Source organism: Canis lupus, chromosome 20 (genome assembly GCF_003254725.2).
Source record: "Canis lupus dingo isolate Sandy chromosome 20, ASM325472v2, whole genome shotgun sequence".
NCBI lineage: Eukaryota > Metazoa > Chordata > Mammalia > Carnivora > Canidae > Canis > Canis lupus.
Window position 1 is genome coordinate 31775230 of NC_064262.1, and position 21312 is coordinate 31796541.

A 21312-nucleotide genomic window follows, 5' to 3' on the forward strand; every position below is an offset into this window, starting at 1 on the left:
AATACAGGAAATACTATGATGTGCTAATTGTGCATTCCATCATTTTGAATTTTTACTCCTCTGGTTCATATTCTATGATTACATCTCCAATGGAGTCTGAACACCAATGCCTGACCCATGGACACATATAAAAGTCTTAAGAAAGTCTTATGAAAAATACTCATGGATTAATTATTCCTAGAGTTATCCATAAGAATGTTATCCCAAAATGCCTCCCTCACCTCACCCAAGTCCCAGATGAGAAGAGCCTAGTTAGTAGATCCACGTAGGCAGAAATCAAACTTGTACCATCCATCTGGTAGCAACCATCCCAATAATAAGGGTTACTGCTCTTGTCCAGCTGTAGACTCAACTTCTTGCATTTGCCCTAAAATATTAAACCAAAGAGAGCTGAAACAGAAGCTAGAGTGTTAAAGAGACTCTGATTGATCATTAATAGGTTTAAATATTTGCAGTTAATTGAGTTGTGCTTACATGACATAAGGTCATCAGTTGATTGGGTTAATTTAGTCCAAGAGCTGGCCAATCCAAAAAGAGAAAAAGAAACAACAAAAGAAGAGTGATACTAGCTGTATTTTTTAAATTGTAGACAGATAGGTGTCAGTGCTTTGGCTGTGTTTATAGAATACTGAATTGGAATGGAGGCTCCTATGAAAATGGAAACTTCAGGTATTAAATCAATATGCACATGTACATAGCAAAGCATCCCATAGAAATTAGACATGTTTTACTTTAAGCTGATTTTTAAATGTTGGATCCATAAATGCATATGACCATTTACATTTTAAAACTTTTGCTTTTAAATGTTAAAATCTGGTATTTGCAACAAGATGTTGGTAGAAAGCTTCCTATTAACTTGCTTTGACTATTTTAGTTTGTACAGGACAAGATTATTTTTCTTCCTTTTTTCTAATTATAAATGTAGCATATTCTCACACAGATAACTTGAACATTACATAAGTATCAAAAGGCAAAAAGAAATCTCCCTACCCAAAGGCAACTGCATTGTTCATTTAGATATATTTTCTTCCAATCTTTTTCTTTACATTTTAAACACAAGTATGATTATGGTGGACCATATATTATCCCCGTGGCTTGACACTACCATTTCCTTTGTGCTTACTTATTTAAAAGGCAATCACTTCATATTTGCAGATGTTATTAGCTAAAAGTCATGATAGTGTATACTTGAAAAAAAATTTCTTGGAAGAACTATGAGATAATGTCATTAACAAAGAACTAGAAATATACTGCCAGCAGTCTATCATGCCAATTCCATGCTTGAGAAATCTGAGATCAGGCATGCATTTCTCTCTACATGCAACTATGACCAAAATAGCTATCTCCAAAGAAGTTTCAGAAAAAAATATTCATGTGTGTCCTGCTATTTTCTTGCATGGTCTACCTAAAATGATTCATTAGCAATAAGCTTTCAGAATAAAGGATTTTTTGTTGTTATGTTACTTGTGTGGGTTTTTTTTTTTTTAAGAGCTAGTTAGGAGGGACAGAGCAAATACATGTTTTCTTATGAAAATCGAATATCCCAACAGTACCAATTTGGGATGCCTAAATGACATCTAGAAGATGACTATGTCTTTCTCATCAGTGCCGGAGTATAATTAACCTCCATAACAATAACCTCAGCCCAGGAAAGCAGGAAAGAAAGTTGAGAATGAGCTAGCTGAACCCCAGATGTCAAGGTTGGGAACATTCCAGAGAGTTACATCTGGAAGCATCTACAGCCAAACCTGTCCCATCTGTAACAAAGGTAATAAATTCCTCCTTCAGAGGAGAGAAAACCAGAACCAGTAAAACAATGTTGCTGAGTCAGGTTTTTGGTACGCTGGTACCATTCTCTGAGAGCCTTCAAGAAAGGACTGAAGAACCTAGGAAGTCAAGAATTGAAACTAGAATGCTAACAAAATTCAAAAGAAAACACAAATTACAAAGATATATGAGTTAAGTTAGTTGAAAAGAACATTGTTTTCTTTTTCTTCGCCCCCCTCCCACCACCACCCCAAGCCATAAATAAGATACAACAGTGCACCCTTCTGGTCAAAATGCAAAACTAACATTCAGATAAAAGTCTAGCCATCTCTTCTAATTCTTTGGGGATAATCTCAGAGTTTCTGGTTTCCTCCTCTAATGAGGAGTTCATAGCAATGACCTCACTTGCTGACGTTTTATTAAATTACAAAAGAAAGAGATTTTCCAACGTGGAACTTATTTCCATATGGAAGTTTTGTCCCTCTGAATTAAGTGAACATGGTGGCAAGGAAAACTGAAGATCTTTGATGCTGTATTTACTTAATATCTGCGTGGGCATCTGATACCCCATTCTTTTGGCTTTCTGGGAGCTTTGCCTAAATGTGACAAATACTTCCTAAATATTTGTTGAATAAATTAATCAAGCAAATTTCTGAAGCTTTCAGTAAAATCTGAAAACCAATTATATTTCAGCCCATATGCAATAGCTCTGAAAGTTTCAATAAAGGGAAGCCCAAAGTATTGTGCAAAGGAAAAGCAAGTATGAAAATGCCTTGCCTTTCTTGTTACAAGTTTGAACACATGCATTAACATCAATATAGAGTTTACAAGCAATTAAAGCTGATCTATATAGAACCACTTGCTATCCTTATTAGTAAGTGAAGGCTACCATAAGTCACTCTGAAGAACTCTGCACACTAGCTCTGACAGAGCAATGAGTATAAAAGGTAGTTCATAAACAGCTTTGCATAAGAAAGGCTGATTCCAGACCACCTGTGGAGGGCACCATGCAAAATGCATGAGCATCTTATAAAAAAAAAAAGTTTCAGAAACTCTTAGTCCCGTTTTTGAAACTAATTATAAGTATGTTATCATCTACTTTCTTCTTTTTTTAAAGATTTTTATTTATTTATTCATGAGAGACAGAAAGAGAGGCAGAGATACAGGCAGAAGAAAAAACATGCTCCCTATGGGGAGCCCGATATGGAATTCCCCAGATGGAGGATCACTCTCCGAGCCAAAGGCAGATGCCCAACCACTGAGCCACCCAGGCATCCTGTCACCTATTTTCAAAAAATTGACAACAATCAGGACAGTTTCCTAAAAAGTAATCAATTATGCAAAATTCCATTTCTCCCTAACCCAATTAAAATGGAACAACATAGTAAGTCTTCCTTCCCTTTAGAAGGCTCATATTAAAATTTGGAATGTTTAAATCATTTCTTCACATATTATCCTTTTTTCTGTTTTATATTTGAAAGTATCAGGGGCACCTGGGTGGCTTAGTTAGTTAAGCATCTGCCTTCAGTACTTCAGGGTACTGGAATCGAGCTCTGCATCAGGCTCCCCACTTGGCAGAGACCCTGCTTCTCCCTCGACCCCTGTTGTTCCCTGCTTGTGCGTTCTCTTTCTCTTTCTCTATCAAATAAATAAACAAACTCTTTTTAAAAAAATAATTTACAAATGAAAGTATCAAAAGACTTAAAACAACAGTATAAAAAGTCAGCAATATCTCTAAAACATCATTATCACAATCTAGCCATGTTTCACATCTTGTGAGAGCATCCATAATTATCTTCCTACTCTTGGTCACCTTGCAGGAATCTATCTCTTTGAGAACTGTTTTCTGCTGTGAACACAATCTCTTCAAATTAATGAGGCTAAGAATTAATGTTTCAGTAAATGGGAACGCTTTCTTTGGCACTGGGTTGACATTATGCCATACTTTTAAATGCCACCAGCTGTATTCCAATATACAGTGCATTACATGGTCTGCTCAAGTCAATGATTCATCTGACAGACAACACCTTAAAAGCAAACAGCATGACTCAGTGTTAGCAAAAACAAATTTTATACATTGATGAAAGTTTGGGGACATTCATATAGGGCCCTGCTATATACACTACTTCCCAGGCATGCCAGTTAAGAACCAGCTATATTGACCAGGTGCAGACAGAAAGAATTATTAGACATTCTAGAGATAAAAAGTCTCAAAGAATTATGAATGCTGATTTCCAAAAATAAGTGTTAGTCTGAAACTCTTTGTAAAAATTACCTCAGCCACAGAAAATCAATGAAAACAGGAAAGAAGTCCTCTCCTTAAAATCTAAACACACACACACACACACACAAATCTTCAAGCTTTCCTAAGACACACTTGGGATTCAATTTTTAGCAATAAATCATCTTGCCTATAAAGATTTCTTGCAGCAAGTTCAAGCCAAACAGATATCAGACACTATAATACTAGCATAAAAATACAATGGTAAGAAGCAAAGTTCACTGACAAAAGATTCAGACTCGATAGGGATATCAGCAGGATGCAATCAGAGAAGAGGGAAGAACAGAGGCTTCCAGAAGAAATGAAAGACTGCTCTTCTGGCTTGTCAGGGCCATGGGAAAAAATGCATTTAAAATTGAAAAAAAGTAGCAAAAAAGAGTAACCAGGGGTTAATGTTTCTTGAAATAGAGATGAAACTGAGAATCATGAAAAGCAAAGAAGGTTTCCAAAGCAGATACCTGCATCCCCCAAATCTTGAGAAGGCAGGCAGTGAAAGTACTCGCATATTATAAAACAGCTTGCCTATCGCAGAAACACCTGGATCCATGGGCAATAAACCTGAAATTGTGTCCATATCAAATGCAAGATGAAAGAGAACATCAAGAAGTAGCAGACCAGCTTTGTGGAGTTATAATGTTGTGATCAGGAAATAATATGAAGTGGGGCAATTGCAGAGAATCCATGGGGAGTAACCATAGGTGGGTAGTTGGGGCAGATTTATCTGGAGGTCAGTCTCAGTAAATATTTTGTAAAATTAGAAATCTGCCAGAAATTAAATAGATGATACAATAAGCTAAGACTTTCAAACCACCCATTATATAATGCTGTATGGAAGGTTAGTGATGGATGTGCAACTACAAAAGCGATGGCAAAATCCATAATATGCAAAAGTTTGTTGACAAATAGAGGTCAATCTGTAAGCCCACCTTGTGCCTAATTATGGTGGTGGGTGTTGACAGTATGTGGAGGAAAATAAGACACCGTCTCTGTCGTCCAGCAGTATAGGAATGAAGGGCTCTAGAATGCTTTAATCCTTAGGAAAATCCTGTGAGATAAATACTACGATCTCCATTTTACAGAAAAGGAAACTGAGGTTTGGAGAGGTTAAGTATCTCACTAAAGATGCACAGCTAGAAATGTGCTAATTCAGAACTCTAAGCATATGATCTTTCCACTAAATCACACTTTCTAATACATTAGAGAATAATAGGTGGCATTTTTAAGAAATATCAACCAACATAAAATAGCATATTTTTAGTGTCAAACACTAAGAACATTTGGTAACATACAGCACAGTTAAAATGTATGACTATGGTGAACTGCTGATTGTGTCTCCTGAATACCAATGCTGGAGCTAATCAGAAAGAAGAGGGCTCAAAGAGGGCAGATATAGTCAAGAAAAGCAGTGGACAAAGGGGTAACTTTCTTGGAAGGATATCATGTGCAGGAACGTTACCATGGTCGATTCAAGGCATAGGAAAGAGAATGTCCTAACCAAAGTGGACCTAGGAGGGGCCACTATGGAGAAATGCAGCATGGGCAGGTCACACAGAACCTGGGGAACTGGGCTAGAAAGTTGAGATTCAAAGCAGTGCGAAGGAGAGAACACTACAGATTTCTGAGCAGAAGACTAAAATTCCCACTGCTTCATTATAGTCTAAATTTCTCCTTATGTTAGTTTTCTAATGCTGCTGTAACCAATTACCACAAGTTTAGTGGATTACAGCAACACAACTACTATCCTACAATTCTGTCCAACATGGATCTCACTGGGCTAAAACCAAGTAGTCAGCAGGGCTGCATTAACTTTGTGGAGATTCCAGGAAAGAATCCCTTTCTTTGCCTTTTCCAGCTTTTAGATGCTGCCTACATACTTTGGCACCTGGCCCCCTTCCTTCGTCTTCAAAGTCAACAACATTGCATTTCTTGGACCACACGTCTACAGTCACAGCTCCTTCTACCCACATCCATAAGAGTTATCTGCTTTTATGGATTCATGGGATTAGAAAAGGGCCATGTGGATAAACCAATATACTCTCTTATGGTTAAGTTCCTTAACATTAGTCACATCTGCAAAGACCCTTTTGCCAGGTAAGATCATATATTTACAAGTTCCAGGTATTAGGATACAGACATTTTGGGGACCATTATTTTGCTAACCAGGGTCCTGACTATCACCTGCCCACTCACATATCTCTAGCCCCTGTGGTTGTCATGCATCCTCCTCTCAGTTCCCTAGTTCCTCTCTACTTCCTCTCCAAACCTTAATGGCAAAAACTATTTACTGAATGCCAAAATGCTTAGTATGGTATTCCTGTCAAATGACTGGGAACATTATTAACCAGTCAAATAAAGGAATAAAAGACTGTGTAAGAAAGACTTGAAAAGGGATCCCTGGGTGGCGCAGCGGTTTGGCGCCTGCCTTTGGCCCAGGGCACGATCCTGGAGACCCGGGACCGAATCCCACATCGGGCTCCCGGTGCATGGAGCCTGCTTCTCCCTCTGCCTGTGTCTCTGCCTCTCTCTCTCTCTCTCTCTCTCTCTTTCTCTGTGACTGTCATAAATAAATAAAAATTAAAAAAAAAAAGAAAGACTTGAAAAAGGTGAGGGCAAGGCAGAGGCAATAGGCCAATGCTCATGAGAGGTAACCATGGTCTGGAATTGAGGTCAGTGTGGCAGAGAAGCACACTGTATCTGCAGAGCCAGACTCCATCACTAGGAGATGTGATAGAGGGGAATTTATAGCCCTTTTTTGAGCTCGGTTACTGGTCTAATAAAGTGGTGATACAAATAGTACTTTCCTCACTGGATTATTGTGGGAATTGATGAAATAAATGTAATTAAATATACTGCAACCACTTATCACATAGTAGGTACTCAATAAATGTTACTTCCCTCTCCTTTCCCAATATATGGAAAAATAAAGCAACTGAATTATAGTGAGTGATTCATGAGAACCAACAGAGAGATGCAGAAGTATTAAATGTTAGGCTTAGTTCAGGATAATTGCTCTTTCCACATGGGTAGAAAATGCCATTTTGCTTCTCTTTATGATGTGTGACCATATTTCTATACAGAACTAATGAAAAGATGTCATTAGCAATGAATATTTAATTGAAAAATTACAATCTAGAGAAATAGAATTTAAACATAAGTGATAAGTACAAAATGAAAGTTCTTAAATATGTGTGTATGTATAATATCACTAAAGATCAAATGCTGTATTCATAACGATTGAGCATTAGAAAATTTTTGAATTATTTATTTATTCATTCATTCAAAAGTATTCCTTGAATGCCTTTTTTTTTAAAGATTTTATTTATTCATTCATGAGAGACACAGAGAGAGAGAAAAAGAAACAGAGACACAGGCAGAGGGAGAAGCAGGCTCCACGCAGGGAGCCCAATGTGAGACTAAATCCTGGGACTCGATCTTGGGCCAAAGGCAGGTGCTAAACCACTGAACCACCCAGGGATCCCCCTTGAATGCCTTTTATATGTCAATATGTAGCATATGTTAAACACTTGAGATACATTTTACCCTCTTCGAACTTACATTCTAGAGGGGGAGACAAATATATATTTGTGTATATATATATATATATATATATATATATATATATATATAATATGCATATATAGTAAGTAAAATAAGTGAATAATTTTCCTCCTCAAGGTTTTTTTCATGGGTGCCTAATAAGTACAAAATTTTTTCATGGGCCTTTAATAAATATGCAGATCTAAGTTACATTTTAACTCCATAAATTTTTCATATTAACACAAGAAGAATGGTACCTGAGTGGCTCAGTGGTTGAGCATCAATCTTCAGCTCAGGGCAGGAACCCGGGGTCCTGGGATTGAGTCCTACATCGGGCTCCCCACAGGGATCCTGCTTCCTCCCTCTGCCTATGCCTCTGCCTCTCTCTCTGTGTCTCTCACAAATAAATAAATTAAATATTAAAAAAAAAAAACAAGAAGAAGCTTTAAGAAATATTATACCTAGATAAGATCTATAAATAAGGCAGGGAGACTCAATAATCAGTTACTCTCAAGTATATACATATACAAAGAAGTATGCTGCTTATTTTTATGTCCCACATCATTCTAAAAATGTTTATAGATAGCTAAAATAAATCCATATATGCAACAATACAAAACAAAAGAGAGAAGAAAAGGGGGAAAAAAGAAAGAAATGAAGAGGGAAGGAGAGACAAGGGAGGGAGGAAGTGGTGGGGAGTAGGAAGGCAGTGGGTGAAAGAGGTCGGAGAAAGGAAGGGAGGAAAAGTAAATAAATACAACAGCAGGAAAATGAGATGAATCCTATAACACATTTCTTTTCTGGAAAGGTACTAGAAATTAGAAACTGAGCTACTTAGCAGTCAAAGCAAAGAAGGAATATGATTACCAACAATAATCACAGACTTCTAAAAATAAATTTGTGCCTGAAGAAAAGCATACCTATACTTGCTCAGAGATCCAAGAGGAATCTTTCCCACAAATTCTCCTCATACTTGTTACCACATTTTCAACAACAGTTTAGGCACAACTATTTTAATACTGGTGTCTTCAACACACTGGAAGGCTGCCGGTGCGTGGTAGAGGAAGACGTGGAGCTCCAGCAGCCCTCCAAGATTGACACCCCAGATCTGTTCCATATAACATACAGGGAGCTGGTCAATGACACAAGTAGGCTGCACCATGAATGCTTTCCATCTGCTCATGTGTGAGGAGAAAGACTGGAAGACTTTGATGTTAATAAATGGATGAAGCCAAGATCCTTAGGCATTCTTTTTTTTTTTTTTTTTTTTAAGATTTATTTATTTGAGAGAGAGAGAGAGAGAGAACACAAGTGAGGCAGAGGGAGAGAGAGACAGCAGACTCCCCACTGAGGACAGACCCTGACATGGGGCTCGATCCCACGACCCCAAGAACATGACCTGAGCTGAAACCAAGGGTTGGACACTTAACTGACAGAGGTGCCCCCCCTTTAAGCATCCTTAAGTGTGAATATAGTTAAGTAGCTAAGCTTGGTAAGACTAGAACAAAGAAAAATTTGGAGTATGTCCTCTGCCAAGAGTCTGGAAGATTAATCTTCTAGTCAACTGGATGCCCTGGGGATAAATTGGCATCTTCTTATTCAAGGCAAGAAACCTTCCAGAGCACTTGCCTGGCAGAAGACCACCTTTCCGGTGCACCAAGGCCAGATGAGTCACGTAGCACCCAGTTGTGGACATAGCTATAACCTAAATGTCTTTCTTGAACAAAATATTAAAATGCTCAATGAATCATACATTTGAAGAGAACAGTTGCAAGATAATTTAATTCTGCTACCACAGTTTTATTGATTTTATATATTCCTTTACTTTTAAAATACACTGGAAGCAATTAACCCTAGTGGATTTTGACATTTGCTGTTCCTCAGAGTACTATCAACTTTAATTAGATTCCAGAAATGAAGTAACAATATCTTATCAACAGGAAGACATTTTGAGGATATAAAAGTCAACATCAGACACCACCAACTTTAAGAAACATTAAAAGCCAAACTTGTAAAACAGATAAATTAGAGGGATATAATTTACATTTCCAGAAGTATTCCTGACTTTACAAAAGCGTTCACTGCAGGGATCCTTTAAATAGCAGACTTCTCTTGTACATTTGAAATATTAACTAATTTACAAAGAATTCCATTTTCAGGGCATATTTATGGTGTTAATCTAGCCACATGGCAATTAATAAAGCTTAACTCTTCTACATACACATTGAGCAAGGCGAGGCAAATCACTTCACTTCTCTGATGTGTGGTTTCCATCTCTCTACCTGTCCACACTATCACTCAGAATTGATGAAAGGGGTAAATATCTTATTCTTGAAAGTGTTCTGTAGACTTTAAACTTCTTTCCAAATATTCATCTTTATACAAGAAGGAAGGAAGGGCTCTAGCATTTGGATAGTGCCTCATGTACACCAGGTGCACTCATATACATTATTTGATTTTTTCTTTGTCACACTGTTACTTGAGTCATAGCTTTACCACATGAGGATTCTGTGACTCAGATCTTGCTCACACAGCTACTCAGTGATAATTCTAGAATATTAAGCCTGTTCTGTCTGACTCTAAACTCCTCTGTTCGCTCATTCCACTACGTGACACAAGTTCAAGTTCTTGCTCCATTATCTACTAATAGCATGACTTGAGCAAGTTAATGAACCCCTCTGAAATGCAGCTATCTTGTCTCAAAATTAACATGAAAATATGCCTTACCTCAGAGGTTTATTGTGAGGACTGAATGAGCTGATACACATAAAAGCCTTGGTATTGTGCCTGACAGAGTAAGTACCCAATATATAGAGATTATTTGAGGTTTTTGAGCCTCCCCCTTCCCCACAAAAAAATTTTTTTAAAGTTTTTGAACCCAAACAAAAGTTAGTACACACAATAGCACAAGCAGGATTTAAATATCTATAAATGGAAAAGAATGGTTTTTCTAAGCAGAATATGCAATATCAGAATATTATTTCCAATATTACTATAATATTTCTATTATGCATACTTAGTAAAAGCACTAGATTTAGTATGAATAGTCAGGAATCCTGGATTCTTAGCTGAGTCACTAACTAGGAATTTTGCTTGAAGCAAAATCTCTATATGTTTCAGCTATCTTGACTATCAAAGAGAGATCAAAATATGAAAAAATAACAAAAGTGATAACAACATATAAATCTAAATGGTACCAATTTTTCCATTCCCCAAAATGGCAGACCATTTTTATTTGAAATAAACCTTCTTTCTCTCAGTCACTATAAAAGCTGGAGAAAATTAAAACAAACACTTATTTGAAGAGAGAGAATTATCAAGACAGTGAGGATTTGAAGGACCCAGATCTTAAAAAGAAAGATCACCCAGAAAAGTGCACTGGCATTTGGCACCACTCTTCTTTCTGAAGACTTTGTGAATTCTCAAGAAGCATCTGAAAGATAAGAAAAACTGAACAGAAAATCATATCTGAAAGGCTGTAGAGCTGGACAGAGTTTACTGCAGTCCCACAAAATTTGTGGTTCTGAGTTCACCCAGCAAGAGGGGCCTGAGTAAATACTTCAGGCTTCATTTGGTATTTGTGAAGTGCTATCACTTAGGAGTATAAACTCTAAATAGAACAGCTCTCACAGAACTGAAACCCAACTTTTTATCTGCTCCATCTGTGAATGGATTAAACTAAAATGCCTAGTGTATCCACAAGCCAAAAACAATGTAAATCCTCCCTGAAGTAAGATATGATTCAGAGATTTGAATTACCTCTATAATCTTTATAAACAATGACCCATGTTCAACTAGAAGTAACAAAGCATGACATAAATTAACTAAAAATAAAAATGGTGAAAGACAATAGAAAGAGACCCACAGAAGATAGGAATATTAGAATTATCATATAGAGACTTTAAAGCAACTAAGTGTTATGCTTTTAAAAATACATGACAAAATGGAGAATTTCAAGGAAAGACCTGAAAATTATGGGGAAAAAAAAGTCAAATGAAATTATAGAACTAAAGAGAAAAAAAGAAAACCAAAATCCAGTAAATGAAATTAAGGACTCAGTGAATCAGTTAAAAAGCAGAGTCAATCCAGCTAAAAGGAGAATCAGTAGACTGGAAGATAAAATAGAAAAAAATAATCCAGCCAAAAGAGACAGAGAGGGGAAAATATAAAAAAGAGTTTAAGAGACATGTGGGATATAGTCAAAAGGTACAATATGTATAACTGGAGTCCCCAAAGAAGAGAGAGTATGGGAGCAAAAGCAAAATCCGAAAAGCTAATGTCTGAGAATTCTCTTTAAAAAACTACAAGAAGATATTAAGCTATAGACTCTAAAATTTCTACTACAAATCCCAAGTAAAATAAATACAAAGAAAAATCACACCTAGACACATGATAAAACTGCTAAAAATCAAAGACAAAGAGAAAAATTTTACAACTAGAGGAAAATGTCACATTACTTCTGGAGGATCTACAGTAAGTAATTAAACCAATTAACAATAGAAACCAAAGACAATGGGATATCTTCAAAGTGCCACAGGGCAAAAAGTTACCAAACCAACAATTCTAATCACAGTCAAATTGTCTTTCAAAAATGAAATTGAAATAAAATCTAAAATTTGCAAACAGATTACTTTCAATTGATGAGAAGTACTTCACTGTATGGATATGTCATATTTTGTTTAACTGCTGATCTATTCATAATCACTTGAACTGTTTTCAGTTTCTCACTATTATAAATAACACTGTTGTGAATATCGGTATGCAGGTCTTTGGATGGACCTATGCTTACTTTCATGTCTCTTGATTATGCCAAAGGTGGCACTGAAGTATAGGTGGTAAAACTGGTCCTTTTAATACATGATGCTATAGGTCAATTATCCATATGGAAAAAGTGAGTAGCAACTCACCCCCCCACCAAACTCACACCATACACAAAAATCAATTCTAAGTATCTTGTAGATTTAAATACAAAAAGAAAAAAAAGGCAAGCAAGCATAAACATACTAGAAAATAACATAGAATAATATCCTAAGCACTTTGGGTTAAGCAAAGAGTTCTTCAACAACACAAAAGTCCTAGCCATAGAAGCAAAGAAGGATGAATTTTGCTACATTAAAATTAAAGATTTCTGGTTATCAAGAGGTACCAATAAGACAGTAAAAAAGAAGCAAGACATTGAGTGGGCTTTTTATTTTTTTTTTTATTTTTTGACTTCCTGTATCCTACGAAGGCTCCAGAATAAAGAAGTCCTATAAATCAATAAGAAAAACAAAAAGACAATCTAATAGAAAAATTGGCAAGAGATACTTCATAAAACAGGATATCCAAATTGCCAATGGACATATTAAAAGATAGTAAACATCATTAGTTATCAGGAAAATGTAAATTAAAATCCCAATGAGACAGAAACACAAACCCACTGTAATAACTAAACAAACTAGAATATTCAAATGTTGGTGGGGATATACAACCCACCCACTGAACTCCCTGCGATTGCTGAGGGATTACCTGCAGCAATCCGTCTCATAGATAAATACTCAGTTGAGATATATTTATTGAGATATATTTATGTGTCACCAACACAGGCAGATATATAAAAGAATGTTCAAAAAAAAAAAAAGAATGTTCAAAACTGGAATCAGTACCCATCAACAGGAGAATGCAGTTTATTCCTATTAACAAATACTTTAAAGCTATTAAAATTTTTAAAAAGTACTATCACCTGCAACAACATGAGTGTATTGTGCAGAGAGTAGTATTGAGATAAAAGGCTCAGACACAAAAAAAGGTATATACTGTATAATTCAACTTGTATAAAGTGCAAAAACATACAAAACTAATAAAGGAGTTAGAAGTTAGGAGAGTCATGATCTCTTTGTGTATAATAAAATACATGAAATATAAAATGAACCACTTTAGCCATTTTTAAGTGTACAGTTTAGTGGCATCAGGTACACTCACAGTATTATGCAACCATCATCACTATCTCCAGAACTCTTCTCATCATCCCAAACTGAAACTCTGTATCCATTAAACAATAACTCCTCTTTCTCCCGTCCCCCGGCCCCAGCAGCCTTCTGTCTGTATGAATTTGATTACTGTGGGTACCTCATATACATATGGGGTCCACAATAGTTGTCCTTTATTTATTAAAGGACAACTATTGTGTCTGGTTTATTTCCCTGAGTATAACGTCTTCAAAGCTCATCAACATTATAGCATATATCAGAATCTCCTTCACTTTTAGGGCCAAATAATATAATATATACCACATTTTTTTATCCATTCATCTGTCAATAGGCATCTGAGTTGTTTCTACTTTTTGGCTATGGTGAATAAGGCTGTGGGACAGGTGGGTGGCTCAGTTGGTTTAGCATCTGCCTTCGGCTCAGGTCATGATCCTAGGATGATCCTGGGACACAGCACCACATCAGGCTCTCCGCTCAGTGGGGAGTCTGCTTCTCTCTCTCTATGCTCTTGCTCTCTCTTTCTCTCAAATAAATAAATAAAATCTTTTTTTAAAAAAGGCTGCTATAAACATTGATATACAAATATCTGTTTGAATCCCTGCTTTCAATTATTTTAGTATATACCCAAAAGTAGAATTGCTGGATCATACGATAATTCAAATTTAATTATTTGAGAGAACTGCCAGATTCTTTTCGTACTGACTGGATCATTTAATGGGCCTGTCAGCAATCCACAAAGATTCCAGTTTTTCTACATCTTCACCAACACTTGTTATTTTCCTTAGTTTCTGGTTTGGTTTGGCTCGGTTTTGGTGAAAGCCATCCTAATGATGTGTGAAGCAGTATCTCATTGTGGTTTTGATTTGCAATTCCCTAATGGCCACTTATGTTGAGTGTCCTTTCATACATGTTATTTATAGGCCATTTGTATAACTTCTTTAGAGAAGCATCTATTTAAGCTCTTTGCCCATTTTTTAAAATTTTTATTTATTTATGATAGTCACAGAGAGAGAGAGAGAGAGAGGCAGAGACACAGGCAGAGGGAGAAGCAGGCTCCATGCACTGAGAGCCCAACGTGGGATTCGATCCCGGGTCTCCAGGATCACGCCCTGGGCCAAAGGCAGGCGCTAAACCGCTGCACCACCCAGGGATCCCTGCCCATTTTTTAATTGTGTCTTTTAATTGTCGTTGCTTAATTTAGTTCTTTATATATTCTGAATATTAATCCCTTATCAGATAAATGATTTGCAAATACTTTCTCCCATTCTGTGAGTTGCTTTCTCATTCTCTTGCTTGTGTCCTTTGATGCACAAAAAATTTTAGTTTTGATATTTATTTATTTTTTCTTTTATTTCCTATGAAGAGTCATCATCATTGATGATGAGAGAGGAGTTAGAGGATGATTGAGAGTTTCTGAGGTGCTACTAGTGTTACAAATTTATAATTTGTACATTTTTCTGATTATACCTTTTTTGTGACTGGAAATATGATTGGGAAACAAGATAAAAAAATAGCCAAGTTTGTGGGTTTGGTTGGTTTAATGATTAGTTTAGACCTCTGCTGTCCTAAGTCAATTGACTGTAGGTATTACCCATTAAATAAAACCAAAATTCAAGCTTATTTAAGTAAAATATTTATTTTTAAATGCTTATTTTCAAAACACTTAAAATTAAACATTAGATGTGTTTATGTTTAAGTAAAGTGATGACAATATTGTTAAATTATAGTAATTAACTATACAAAATATAGCTAAGTATCATCTTCCTAGATTGTCAGGTTCCTACAGTCAGAGATTACCTGCCTCTTTCTCTATTACAGTGCATATTAGATAATTAATTATGCACAGGTACACATATCATTTCTAAAAGGCTATTTCACAAAATGTATCCAAAAATATTTTAAATGTACTTGCTCATTGACTCATCTATTTCAGTTTTAGAAATATATCCAGAAGAATTACTGAGAGAGGAAGCAAAACTATGTGTAGCTTATTCCTTGAAATAGTTTATAATAGCAAACAATTGGAAAAAATTGTCCAACAACAGACTGTTGGTTAAATAAAATATAGTCTGGTTAAAAAAAAACACAGTCTATACATGCTATAGAAAAGTATATACATCCATTAATTTTATAATTTAAGTCTATATTAATGTGAAAAGATAAGATAAATAATTATATAAAAAGTACAGTTTAGAAAACCATGTGTATGGTATAATCTAATGCTCTAATGTGAGAAGAAAGTTGAGGACATAATACCTTAGTAGGACTATCTCTGGGTGGTGAAATTACAGCTAACTTTTTCCTTAATTTGCCTTATAATTCTATTTTTTTTTTTTACAGGGAAATGTCTTATTTTGTACTAAACACACTTAAAAGATGGCTTTCCCTCTGAAAATGAAATTGGTCATCTTGGATCAGATTTATCACTATTTAATTATTAGTTTCTGAGTTGGCATTTTGCAATTTTCATTAAGTGGATATGTTTACACATGCACAAGCACATACATATATAAATAGGATGCAATGACAGTCTTCATAGCAAGCCAACACATTTCAATTTTAGGTTAAAATTTCAATGCAACCTTGCAAATAATGTTTTCTATCTACAAGTCCACACCAGTGCATCTCCAGCACATTAACAGAATAAAGAAAAAGCAAAACAAAACAAAACTTCATTTTGATTTATCATGTGAACACCGAATAGAAACACTGTATTTCAATTATGTTATCCATTTTATACTTTGCTGGTTTGTTTTTATTTGTTTTATTTGTCAGTGGATGAGTGATTTATGACTGTATGACCGAAAAATGGAGAACCAAAGGATAGCTAATTTAGGGGTTTGGTCTGGTTTAATGGTCAATTCAGATCGCTGATACGCTGAGTCAATTGACTTTGCAGAAATTTACCATTAAGCAGGACCAACAATCAGATCAACTCTGCTGGGTCCAATCTGAATGTACTGTCCAGATAGAGCCTTTGGCAAGAAGAGTTCACTTACTTAGCTTCTCCACAGTCTTGCTTTCTTATACTTTCCTTCATTTATTCCAATTTGGTAAGCTTTTTGCCACAAAGGAGAAAAACCAAGACTAGAAGGGAAGAATTATACTTTTTTTTAGTTTCAATTACAAGAGCTAGACAACACAAGCAGAGATCCAAAAGGGGCCTTTAACATAGCAATTGATTCTTTTCTCTCACTGTGGGGAAATGGCTACCATTGGTGTATCATTAAGATGGACAGTTTCTATTCCATTTAGTTTCTGCCAGAAGCCAAAAAGCACATTCAGCATGTTAACAAAGATAGTCTATGTAGTCTTTACCAAAACATCAAAAATGTAGTATATCTACGTGCCATATAACTTATTGGATTACATGCTGGGGAAAATGTTTGGAGAAAGGCCCACGAATCATTCTTGAGTTACTACAAGTACAGAGCTGAAATTCTGTTGATCTGAAAGTGTGAGATCGATGTCTTCTGAGGAGACACTCTCATACTCTGAAGTGGGCTGAATGATAGGAAACTCATTCAAGGCTTATGACACTGTGGTTTACACCTAAGCTATCTCCTGGATGCCTTTCTAACAACGACTTCCAAATATAATAAATGGTAACATTTGTCACTGAAGTAACTCCCACCTCAACTACATTCTGGAATTTATCATTTCCTACTGTGTAGGTCGTGTGAATGGTATATTCTTCTGTCAAAAATATGGCTTTCAGTTAATAATTCCATACCATTCATCACTGGAGTTCTCTGCATCACCGTCCAAAAGGACAAGCCCATTTACAACTCTATATTTTGAAAATGAATAATTTTTAGAAGTCTATTTAATCTTGACTTTTTAAAAATTAACCAAACTTTTCAAAGTTTGGTGATTATATTCAAACAATAGAATTAAATTTTAAATTAATCGGTATTGATTTTATTTAGAAAAACGACAAAAAATCCAGAAAATGAACTAAGACTGGCATTGTGAATTAAAGCATTGTTCTTCCATGCTTTTGTACCAGGTTCCAAGATGAGCAGCACAATGCTGCCAGTTTGGCCAGAGACTAGCAAAGGACATTTCAGGAAAGCTCCTATTGAAAGGTATCTGGGGAACACTATATATAATGCCTATCCCCGTGGAAATTAATATTGCAAACTAACACACTAAAGACTCTGTGAACTTAGCAATAAACTTTTAAACCTTTGCTTAACCCAGTGTCCCCATCTACTAAAAAATCACATTTGAGAAATACCAGTTAAACAAAAAGGAAGTTCCTGAAAGAATACTAATAGAAATATAAGGTAAGCCATATATGTAATTTTAAATTTTCATAGCTACATAAATATAAACAAAAAGGAAAAGTTGAAATTAATTCTGTTAATATCTTTCACTTAACTCAATAGAGCCAAAATATTTTCCAATATATAAATTATTAAATAATATAAATATTATTAAATTTTATTATTAAAGAGATATATGTACTTTTCATAATAAATCTTTAAAATTCAGTGCATATTTTATACCATCTTGATTCAATCTAATCATGCTTCAAGTGCTCAATAGCTACATGTGACTAAAGGCTACCTTACTGAACAGTGCACATATCAAAGATTAATGATGTCATGAATACAAATGTTTAAAATGTCATAATATTTTATAAATAAATTTTAATGACAGCTAATCAACAAATGATATATAAGGTAATTACATATTAACAATTATTATTTAGACAACAACAGTAGATTGAACAGTAATTCTTGTTGTCAACTGAAACCAGAATTGCTTAGTTATGTCTAGTGGCTTTTTTAAAAAAAGATTTGATTTATTTGACAGAGAGAGAGCGTGTACAAGCAGGAGGAGCAACAGAGGGAAACACAGGGCTCGATCCCAGGACACTGAGATCATGACCTGAGCCAAAGGCAGATGTCTAATCAACTAAGCCACCCACACACCCCATCCAGTGGCTTTTTTAAATATAGGATTTTTTTTAATGTATTTTGTTAATTACTATATCCACAGAACCTAGAATAGTGCCAAACATATAGTAGATGGCCAATAAATATTTGTAAAATGAACACCATTCTCACTTAGGAGAAAGTCATATTTATATCACACAGTCAAAAAAAATGCTTTAGGTTTGCTTTATTTGATTCAACATATTATGTACTATTCAGAGCATCAACTATATGCAACTTACTAAGTTGTATAGTTAAACAATTGAATAACCTCTCAAAGAAGGAGCTTATAGCAGGGGTTAGCAAATTTTTTCCACAATAGTCCAGATAGTAAATACTTCAGATTTTGTGGACCATGCTGTCTCTATTACAACTACACTCAACTTTGTTATTGGATTCAAAAGCAGCCATAAGCAATATATAGACAAATAGGCATGACAGTGTTCCAATAAAACTTTACTTAAAAAACATGGCAGGTCATATTTTGCCTGAGACTATCATTTGCAACCTCTGGTTTATACAGTATAGTAAGCAACTTAGATACTACTTAAATAAAACCTAATTATTACTTAGATAAAACCTAGTTATAACTGTACTTACAATAAAAGTAAGACAGAAAAAAGATTAAACTTAAAAAAGTAAGACAGAAAAGATTAAACACCTAAATAATAAATAATAAACTTAGGAAAAAAATGGCAAAAATCACATAGAGAAAAATTTTGAATTCTACTATAAAATACATGTGATCCATATCTCCCCCCAAAAAGCTTATTTCCTGAAACTGTAAAGAACTCTGAAAATGAATAAGTTAAAATAGTAATCCAGTAGAAAATGGGCAACGTGTATAAACAAGCAAGTCAAAGAAACACAAATGGTTCTCAAACCCAGAAAAGATGGCCAGCCTTATTTATAATAGAAAGACAAAATTTGGAATTCCAACAATTCTATTGGCAAGAATGTGGGGGAACAGGATCTATGAATTGATGCTACCCTTTTGAAGAAAAATTTAGCAACATCTACCAAAATTACAAATGCATATCTCAGCAATTTCACCACTAAAAATTTTTTTCCCTGAAGATAAACACACTCTTGCTCATGTGTGAAATAATATAACATCCACAGTTATCCACTACAGCTTTGTTTATAATAATAAAAGATGTGGAAAAACCTTAGTCCACTATTAAGGGATAGGTTGTAGAAATTATGATACAGGCAAAAATGGAATATTATGCATACCTAAAAGAGGAATGAGGACATACTTGAAGTACACATATGAAGGGTTCTCTACAACATTTGGTGGTCAATAAAACTACAGAACAATATATATAGTATGCTACCCTCTGTGTAATAAGAGGGGAGATAGATAGATAGATAGATAGATAGATAGATAGATAGATAAGATATTAATATGTATCTGTGTGTGTTCTAATATAGATTCAATTAACTCTGGAAGGATACAAAGAAACTAATAACATTGTTTTTTTATGATCTGGAGAAGTGGATGGGTTGGTAAACAATGGAGTGGAAAGAAAGCTTTTCATTGCCTACCTTACCTTTTGAACTTTAAACATAGTCAAATAGTCAAAACTATAAACTATAGGGATCCCTGGGTGGCGCAGAGGTTTGGCGCCTGCCTTTGGCCCAGGGCGTGATCCTGGAGACCCTGGATCGAATCCCACGTCGGGCTCCCTGTGCATGGAGCCTGCTTCTCCCTCTGCCTGTGTCTCTGCCCCTCTCTCTCTCTCTCTCTCTCTCTCTGTGTGACTATCATAAATAAATAAAAATTTATTAAAAAAGAACAACTATAAACTATATAAGATAAATCAGAATGAAATAAGTAGAATGAAATAAACATTAAATAGAGTTATGAACAACATGATACACAAGCAAAAGAAAGCAAAGGTTAATTTGATGGATTGAAGCCTCCTTCTGGGATCGGTGTATGCCCCTCACTTTAACATCAGCTAGATATGTTTCATGTATTTACAGACAGAATCACAAATGAAGAAGTAAGGGAATTAGAAGCTAGCCTCTGTCCCTAATCTGTCTTCCAACTATCCCTATCCCTACATGGTCTGAAATGTCTACAATAATTGGCAACTATTACACAAATTGGCAGCTATAAAACCATCCCATAAATTGTTTCATTTCATTATCAAGAAAATAACGGACCACTTGGTCAATGCCTTGCCAAAATAATCTCTGTACTTCACATTTATATTTTGGAAAACATTTATACCAAAAAAAAAGTGTAATTAAGCAACATTCATTTACTCAGCAAGCTGCTAGGGCACTGTTTAAGATGGAAGGAGTATAGTAAAGGTTAAGACACATGTGATCAACAATTTTATGTAATTTGCATTCCAGTAGGAAAGGAGCCAAGCAATAAACAAATAAAGTCTCTACAATATAATTTTATATATCAATAAATGTCTTCAATAAAAACAATAAGTCATTTTATGACTATTAACCTGTATAGCTGCTTTAGACCAAGCAGTTAGGAATTGCCTTTCTGAAGGGGTGACAGTCCACACAGAAGCCCAAATGATGGGACTCTGACATTGGCATTTCCAATGTATTCCAGTACACTGGTCTCATGAATAATCAGAAGAAAAAACAATATTATTTTGGCCTGACTTAAAAGGCCTGTGTTCAGAATGAGTTATTACCACTGTTTTCCCCCAATTATTCACGAAAAGTAATTTTGAATTACTTCAGATCCAGGTCAAGCTTATTAGCCACCAACTTTTTTTTTTTCTCTCCTTTTGAAAATTAGGACGCTAGCCCCTACCCAGGATTCTGGAAATCCTCCCAC

The 21312-nt window shown here is 35.3% G+C and overlaps 1 long non-coding RNA gene across 5 annotated transcripts in view; it reads right to left on the bottom strand.

Moving 5' to 3' along the window:
* LOC118351566 (uncharacterized) overlaps positions 1–21312 on the bottom strand; it is a 169505-nt gene that overhangs the window by 15493 nt on the left and 132700 nt on the right. For 3 of the 5 annotated variants that reach the window (XR_007404151.1, XR_007404149.1, XR_007404150.1), the window contains one exon: positions 222–367. The exons of the other annotated variants lie outside the window; for them this stretch is intronic. This is a non-coding gene — a long non-coding RNA (uncharacterized LOC118351566). The remainder of the gene's footprint in view (positions 1–221; positions 368–21312) is intronic. 5 annotated transcript variants of the gene reach the window in all.